Here is a 6,380-nt window from a genome sequence, read left to right on the forward strand (position 1 = left end):
ATATAGCTCCCATACAAACGGCCAAGTCACGAACAGTGACTTTCTCAATACCTTCGTTATTTTCTGAGCTATTGTCGTGAAACTTAATATTAGAGAGTTTACTACGCCTATAAGCGACTATGCCAAATTTGATCAAGATCAGGTGACTATATCATATAGCTCCCATAGGAACGATTGGTCGAAAACAGTGACTTTTTGTAAATAACTTCGTTACTTTTAACGCGATTGCTTTTAAATTAAACATTTCTTAATTTAATATATATGTTAATGACTGTGCCGAATTTGATAAAGATCGGGTGACTATATCATATAGCTCCCATAGGAACGATCGGTGGAAAACAGTGACTTTGATCAATATCTTCGTTATTTCCTATGATTGTAGGCCTTTCTTTCTAGCTTAAGCCTTTTTAGATAAAACGTTCTTCCACATTGATGGCTAATAGGTAAGGATAGAGTTACCAAAAAGTTGCAAGGGTATACAAACTTTGACGCGGTCAAGTTAGCCCGGCCCTCTGGTTATATTTTGTCTTTGTCTAGATGATGTTTTTTGTCTCGATAATGTTTTTAACTATAATTTGAATTGATTTTGACCACAGATGGCGCTAGTTTAACGGCACAACGTTGCCAATTAATTGATATTTGCACTTTTCTTTCTCTTCTTTTATTTCTTAACAAAAGATTGTTAATACCCCTTATCTATAATTCTAATCAAATAGTTTAACAAGCAGTCTTTCTATGTCTTTCTATGTATGGTGAGAAAAAATGTATTACCTCCGCTTATCGAGACGTACTGATTAGTTACGAAATTTATATACCCTTCTTTATATAAAGGGTATAAGCAATTTGCTTATCTCAAACACGATTAACAATGAATCATTTGTAAAACAGTCTTTCGGCGAGCAACGACGTACTGCTTAAGCAATTAAAATTATTTTTTTATGCTGGGAATGGTCGTTTCTGTCAAAATATCACCTAAGAAATGGATATTCTAAATTCAACTCAATCGATCGACGCAAATGATGTCAGTGAATTAGTGCTCAGTCTCTTAAGTATACATCGGAATGACTTCACTGGCTTGGCAGTGGAGGAAATCGGTGGATCAATAACCAGTTGAAGAATAAAAATGTGCACTTTTCACCAAAAGTTTTCGAGAAACTTATCGGAAATATGTTTGCCACATTTGATGTAAATATTAATGTTAACTTTGTAGAGAAACATCGCCAATTGGTGGCCAATATTTTGGAGTGTATACAACTGCAAGTCAGAAAGTTTCTTGGTGCCGAAAGTAATTGTTTGCTTGATTTGTTATGGTCACTTTGTCTGAGTGGTGAACAGGTGCATCCCCTTACTGAACAGGTCTTGGACATGCTATTTGAGGATTTTGTTTGTAGTCTCGGATTGAAATGCTGTTCACAAATACTGACGGTTATTGAGGAGCAGCTATATCAATCAATAATTTTTGTTGCCGAAGGAGCTGCAGATCCATTAAAAGAACGTATTGTTGGATACGAACAATCTGAGACATCAGATATGCCCTTATTGTCAAACAATTTGTTGCACAATCCAAATTCCGCCAATTCGTTTTATCCAATAGGAATTTTGTACTTTAAACTTATACAGTCTGACAATATATCAGTTGTCTATGAAACAGTTACGCACATTTGTATACATTGGAGAATATCTCACTTGAATGAGTGGAATATGTTGGAGGAGTTCTTGGCAGCAACCAATAAGATGCAGTTGTACAATGTCGATCATGAATTAAGTTCAATTCCACTCTTCGGTAATATTGTATCAACAAATGATGATGTTGAATTACTTATCGGAGCACTGGACAACGTTTCTTGGGAATGGAACTCAGTTCCACTAACAGAATGGATTAAAAGTATGCCAACTGAAGAAGTTGTTCAATCGCCTTGCATTAGAAAAAATATCCTCATAAAACTTGCTTCTCGATTGCAACGAATGACAAACCGAGAATTGCAGAAGAGTGCTCAGGAAAGGGTCTTAAATCGCTTCCAGGTAGGTCATTAATTTGTAAAAATTTATGATTTATGAATTTACTTCTATGTACTCATAAACAGGTTACACTTAATAATTTTACCCTGAAGGAATACTTAACCTTTGTTGAGACGATGTACAAAAAAAACACAGAAAACTATTCAGCTCATGACGCTTTAAAGAGCAAATTTATCGATTGCGATAGTACAGAAGTTGTAATTTTATGCTTAAACAAAGGTCACTTAGATATAATATTCAATGAGGAAATAAAAAATGATTTAGTTTTGACTTTAATTGATAAACTTAAAAATTTGTCAAAAACTCTTCATGGATGGTTACGCTTCTATTTAATAACTAAGATTAATTGCTTACCTTCAATTCTTGATTTCTACAAGAAAGTGTATGAAGTAGAGCCATTAATTGTACGTTGCAAAGATCTGAAGAAATTGCAAATTCATTTGCTCGATAAACTATTGTGTGAAACAAACGAAGAGAAATGCCTTGTAAAACAATTTTCGGTAGACATTTTCGTTAATTATCATATAAAGAAGTGGAACCATATCACAGAGTTGCATTTGGAGCCGCAGCAACTACTTGAGCAAGCATATGCAACATTTGAATGCCTTTGCCGCCTTTTGGGACACTGTCAAAAAAGATTGCAGGACGATGTTTTATCGACTTTTGTCGCTTCACTGAAGAAGTTTCCAAACTTTTCTGTGTAAATTATTTAACCTTTTTAAACTTTTAGATGATTTTTGTATGTTTAATTGTTTAAATTCTTTTTTATAGAGCTCGGAACATTGGCAGTTATGTATCAAAACATTTGACCGAACAGGAGCAAACTATCCTCTCGCATGATACTTTGTTCTATCATCTTGATCAAAATAATGGTGACGTTATTTCTGGATATATCCAAGCTAACGGAAAGAAATCTTCACAACAAGTTATTCGGAAAATACTGCAGTTAACAACCTTTTCGGATGATGCGTGGTAAGAATGAATGAATAAATATAAATAAAATTATATAAATGAGTATTTCTTCTTTATTTGCAGGATTGAATATTGCTATCAAGATGCTTTTGACACTAACAACCTACTTTCAAGATTTCTTAAATATATCATTGAAGAATCTGATTGTCATGTCAAAGAAATTGGAGACGAATTAATAAGCATGAATGAGGATTTGCTCAGAAACCAACAACATTATTTAAGAAACTCCAGGGAACACAGATTAATATTTTGCATTGCCAAATCATTGCTTTTTCTTGCATCACACTATGACTGTTCAGATAAACTATGGTCGACATTATTTTTATCAAGTAATCAATTCAATATCACCTGCATGTATGAAATGATAGTGGCTAAATCCTTAAGGGGTCCAGAAAAGCTCCTTAAACGCTTGGAATCAATATTTGCACTTGATGAAAATCAGCGAATATCTTTACTGTCTGTTGTTCATATATTTCTTTATTTGAATTGGGATGCAATTGATCCCAATCAAGTAAATAAACTAGTTACCTTTCTTCACCTTTCTCTTCATAAGGGAGAAAATAGAGAACTAAGCGAACTCACCAAACTGATTCTAATCAGTCTTATTGTAGAAACTCAAACGTCACGGTAAATATTCAAATTTTTATGATAACACAAAATAAGTTTAATACATTTTATTTATAGTCACAACAAGCCCATTGTGGCAACTTTACACAAAAGCCTTAGACGTTTAACCCTTGATGAAAAGGAAACGCTTCAACCTCATATACAAGCTCGTCTTTTATTGCATAAGCTGCATTCGGCTACATTTATTAATTGTGGTTTCTATATTTCAAATGTGGAACCAAGAAATTTGAGCAAAACTGATTGGTTTAAAATGCTTCGCATTCGACAAACCATTAAATTAGTGGAAATTGAAAAGGGTCAAGAGATAATAACTGATATAAATCTTGGCACACCGAATGAATCCACTATTCATTCACATTCCAATCCACAACCTGTTCAGCAGAACAGATCTGTTATCTCTAAGGGCAATCTTATTGTAGTGTCTACTTCTATTAATGATGGTAACAGCTTAAATGCCTTAATCCAAAACTGCGTGTCCTTTGGAGTTCGCACTTTGGTATTGAGCGACTCAATAAGTTTAAGGTAAGCTTGAAGTCAGGCAAAGTTATTTGATTTTACTCTATAACTAATCTTGACAAATTTTACAGTGCCGAAACCAGGAAAGAATTGGACATATTGCAAATAAATCCTGATTTATTCGCTAAATATTTGCGTGGAAAAAAGATTGAGAATTATAACATTGTTGGTATTGAAAACATAGAAAAAAAATGAATATTTAAATTTATGCAGTTCTACACCAAATACAATTGTGGTACTCGGGTAAGTGAATAATTAATATTTTGAGTTCATGAATTAATTTCATTAATTATAAGAAATGATCGGCATGGCACACCGGAAAATTTGAAGCATCTTCTGGATTATACAGTTCAATTACCACTCAAGGGTTGTCAACAATTGACAATACTCATGTACTCTAAGCAAACTTAAGCGAAGTTGAGAGTGAGGGAAATTGAAAGATTATGTCTTGTATTTGAAGCTGTGTTAATTAGTGTAAACAGGTCTCATACTGCAATTTTAATTTTCAAAAAACTTTGCTGGCTTATTCTCCATTGCCTTAGTTTCCATATTCAAAGGCTTTTGTGGTCTGCAAAATTTATCAAATTCTATAACTAAAATGGCATGAATGTAACATATTGGCAACATTTGATTGAGAGTCTTAAGGCTGTGACTGTTATTTTGGCTTTAAGGACTAATTAATGGAAGTAAGGACTAATTAAGTAAGTAATTTTAATTAATTAATTACTCGCGGTGTTTATTTTTAAATATATTTTATCATTGTTTTAATTGATGTATTAAGACTTTCAAGAGTAAAAATACAATATATAAGCATCAAATTCGTGAACATTTAATGACAAGTAACAGGATGATAAATTCGGCACGTAGTCAAATAAAACAACAAATGGGAATTTTCAGCCCACAACAACAATGTATACGTTTTACAACTAACTTAAATTTCATTTGATTTTGATGCCAAACAATTCATAATTGATGTTTATCCTTTTCGGTCACGTTATGAAGCAATGACATAATGATTATTGGTTTTACCCATTGAATCTGGTGCTGTTTGCTATGCCTAATTGCGCACCGGAAATACCAAAATGGTCATTAATGATGCCCGGGACGAGACCACAGTTGGATAGTTAGATGGAAAGACCAAATATGCATTTCCATTTGATTTAGTTATAGTTTTTATACAGCTTTTCTAACTGAAGTGGCGCCCTCTACTCTATATTTGAGGTAATCAGCCACAAATGAACTTTTACTATAACAGCTTTTCATTTAACATAGTGAGCTTTGCCGCCTTCGCCCACACTCGCACACAAACGTCATAACTGAAAATGTCCTTGCCGTTTTATCCTTTCCACAAAATTCTTGTCATTGAGCAAATTCCGTTACCAAAGTACGCATGCACTCTGGCATTCAATGAGTACAACTTGCGCCGAAACATGTGTCCATTGTATCAGATGTTCCCTCTCCTCAATGAGTGTGAGAGGGAGGACGAAGAGACAACAAAACTCCGGGAGACAGAGAAATTGAGATTTGGCAAGTGAGCTTTTGAGAAGGCGTCCAGCAAGGGAATGCAAACTTGTAGGCTACCGTCTATTTACCTACAATATTAATACTATAAATTTAAGATTTTAATTTTAATATTTAAAGAAATTTTGTTATTTCTTCTTAAAAAATTCATAACTCTTGTAAGTTAAAAAACGGACTTTTACTAAATTCTTCATAATCTTCGAGTTCTATGCTTATTTAGGCAAGAGGATAGGAGGCATGCGAAGATCGCTTTGAATGTTGCACTGACCAAGAATATGTATACATACTACATACATATACATACATATATACTTTATGATGTCGCTTTTTGTTCGGCGACTCAACTAAACCAATTATTCCTACAGATCGACTTTTTGTTATTGTATTTATAATACTACTTGATATAAAACTATAGTCAATGAAAACAACTTTTTAAAATCATATAAAATTTCACTTCCTGTGTTGACTTTTTATACTTTGCCTAAGAAAACTGGACTAGAATATACAGGAGATTGAATGAGTGAATAATCATTCAATAAATATCTTCTTAATTGCACAGACTGAAGGATAAAGGACATTCACAAATTAAGCTAGCCCAGTTGACCAAAACAAAGTCTCCAAAAATTCAAATTCAAACTCTCCCCAGTGCAAAGTAAAGGCAAAAAGCTCTCAATTTGAATCCACAACCCCCGCCCAAAGCCATTCGGAATGACAAAATCGATGCC

General features: G+C 33.6%; 2 long non-coding RNA genes across 2 annotated transcripts; both read left to right on the forward strand.

Annotated features, from left to right (window-relative positions):
• The first annotated feature begins 2,298 nt into the window (after positions 1 to 2,298).
• Positions 2,299 to 3,219, forward strand: LOC137572143 (uncharacterized). Its single transcript, XR_011031539.1, has 3 exons — positions 2,299 to 2,719; positions 2,791 to 2,991; positions 3,055 to 3,219. It is a non-coding gene; the product is annotated as an uncharacterized lncRNA (long non-coding RNA).
• Positions 3,220 to 4,057: 838 nt separating this feature from the next.
• On the forward strand, positions 4,058 to 4,448 carry LOC137572144 (uncharacterized). Its single transcript, XR_011031540.1, has 3 exons — positions 4,058 to 4,140; positions 4,206 to 4,377; positions 4,431 to 4,448. It is a non-coding gene; the product is annotated as an uncharacterized lncRNA (long non-coding RNA).
• The last annotated feature ends 1,932 nt before the right edge of the window (positions 4,449 to 6,380 follow it).

The sequence above is a fragment of the Drosophila tropicalis genome, unplaced genomic scaffold (genome assembly GCF_018151085.1).
Source record: "Drosophila tropicalis isolate 14030-0801.00 unplaced genomic scaffold, ASM1815108v1 contig_219, whole genome shotgun sequence".
Classification (NCBI taxonomy): Eukaryota; Metazoa; Arthropoda; class Insecta; order Diptera; family Drosophilidae; genus Drosophila; species Drosophila tropicalis.